Source organism: Oncorhynchus masou, unplaced genomic scaffold, assembly GCF_036934945.1.
Source record: "Oncorhynchus masou masou isolate Uvic2021 unplaced genomic scaffold, UVic_Omas_1.1 unplaced_scaffold_1299, whole genome shotgun sequence".
Classification (NCBI taxonomy): domain Eukaryota; kingdom Metazoa; phylum Chordata; class Actinopteri; order Salmoniformes; family Salmonidae; genus Oncorhynchus; species Oncorhynchus masou.
The window spans coordinates 170,673-173,173 of record NW_027002843.1 but is presented as its reverse complement, the minus strand read 5'-3'; positions in this window follow the sequence as shown (position 1 = coordinate 173,173).

Here is a 2,501-nt window from a genome sequence, read left to right as displayed (position 1 = left end):
TGTCTGACGGGGTGGTACTAGGAGGTGATTAACCTGGTCCCAGATCAGTCTGGGCTGTCTGACGAGGTGGCACTAGGAGGTGATTAACCTGGTCCCAGATCAGTTTGGGCTGTCTGACGGGGTGGCACTAGGAGGTGATTAACCTGGTCCCAGATCAGTTTGGGCTGTCTGACGGGGTGGCACTAGGAGGTGATTAACCTGGTCCCAGATCAGTTTGGGCTGTCTGACGGGGTGGCACTAGGAGGTGATTAACCTGGTCCCAGATCAGTTTGGGCTGTCTGACGGGGCGGCACTAGGAGGTGATTAACCTGGTCCCAGATCAGTTTGGGCTGTCTGACGGGGTGGCACTAGGAGGTGATTAACCTGGTCCCAGATCAGTCTGGGCTGTCTGACGGGGTGGCACTAGGACAGGAAGTGGTGCTTAACCTGGTCCCAGATCAGTCTGGGCTGTCTGACGAGGTGGCACTAGGAGGTGATTAACCTGGTCCCAGATCAGTTTGGGCTGTCTGACGGGGTGGCACTAGGAGGTGATTAACCTGGTCCCAGATCAGTTTGGGCTGTCTGACGAGGTGGCACTAGGACAGGAAGTGGTGCTTAACCTGGTCCCAGATCAGTCTGGGCTGTCTGACGGGGTGGCACTAGGAGGTTATGGTCCCAGATCAGTCTGGGCTGTCTGACGAGGTGGCACTAGGAGGTGATTAACCTGGTCCCAGATCAGTTTGGGCTGTCTGACGGGGTGGCACTAGGAGGTGATTAACCTGGTCCCAGATCAGTCTGGGCTGTCTGACGAGGTGGCACTAGGAGGTGATTAACCTGGTCCCAGATCAGTTTGGGCTGTCTGACGAGGTGGCACTAGGAGGTGATTAACCTGGTCCCAGATCAGTTTGGGCTGTCTGACGGGGTGGTACTAGGAGGTGCTTAACCTGGTCCCAGATCAGTTTGGGCTGTCTGACGGGGTGATACTAGGACAGGAAGTGGTGCTTAACCTGGTCCCAGATCAGTCTGGGCTGTCTGACGGGGTGGCACTAGGAGGTGATTAACCTGGTCCCAGATCAGTCTGGGCTGTCTGACGAGGTGGCACTAGGAGGTGATTAACCTGGTCCCAGATCAGTTTGGGCTGTCTGACGAGGTGGCACTAGGAGGTGATTAACCTGGTCCCAGATCAGTTTGGGCTGTCTGACGGGGTGGTACTAGGAGGTGCTTAACCTGGTCCCAGATCAGTTTGGGCTGTCTGACGAGGTGGCACTAGGAGGTGATTAACCTGGTCCCAGATCAGTTTGGGCTGTCTGACGGGGTGGTACTAGGAGGTGCTTAACCTGGTCCCAGATCAGTTTGGGCTGTCTGACGGGGTGATACTAGGACAGGAAGTGGTGCTTAACCTGGTCCCAGATCAGTCTGGGCTGTCTGACGGGGTGGCACTAGGAGGTGATTAACCTGGTCCCAGATCAGTCTGGGCTGTCTGACGAGGTGGCACTAGGAGGTGATTAACCTGGTCCCAGATCAGTTTGGGCTGTCTGACGAGGTGGCACTAGGAGGTGATTAACCTGGTCCCAGATCAGTCTGGGCTGTCTGACGAGGTGGCACTAGGAGGTGATTAACCTGGTCCCAGATCAGTCTGGGCTGTCTGACGAGGTGGCACTAGGAGGTGATTAACCTGGTCCCAGATCAGTTTGGGCTGTCTGACGGGGCGGCACTAGGAGGTGATTAACCTGGTCCCAGATCAGTCTGGGCTGTCTGACAGGGTGGCACTAGGAGGTGATTAACCTGGTCCCAGATCAGTTTGGGCTGTCTGACGAGGTGGCACTAGGACAGGAAGTGGTGATTAACCTGGTCCCAGATCAGTTTGGGCTGTCTGACGGGGTGGCACTAGGAGGTGATTAACCTGGTCCCAGATCAGTTTGGGCTGTCTGACGGGGTGGCACTAGGAGGTGATTAACCTGGTCCCAGATCAGTTTGGGCTGTCTGACGGGGTGGCACTAGGAGGTGATTAACCTGGTCCCAGATCAGTTTGGGCTGTCTGACGAGGTGGCACTAGGAGGTGATTAACCTGGTCCCAGATCAGCTTGGGCTGTCTGACGGGGCGGCACTAGGAGGTGATTAACCTGGTCCCAGATCAGTTTGGGCTGTCTGACGAGGTGGCACTAGGAGGTGATTAACCTGGTCCCAGATCAGTTTGGGCTGTCTGACGGGGTGGCACTAGGAGGTTATGGTCCCAGATCAGTCTGGGCTGTCTGACGAGGTGGCACTAGGAGGTGATTAACCTGGTCCCAGATCAGTTTGGGCTGTCTGACGGGGTGGCACTAGGAGGTTATGGTCCCAGATCAGTCTGGGCTGTCTTGCCAACTGCTAGGAGTTGGAAGTGGCTATAAACCACAGACAGATCTGGGACCAGGCCAGAGAAGGAGTAGGATTGGGACTGAAATCAGAGATGGAATGAGTGAACCGCTCGTTTAGAAGAAGTCCCTCCAGCTGAACTTCCTGTGTATCCCTCCGCCCTACAG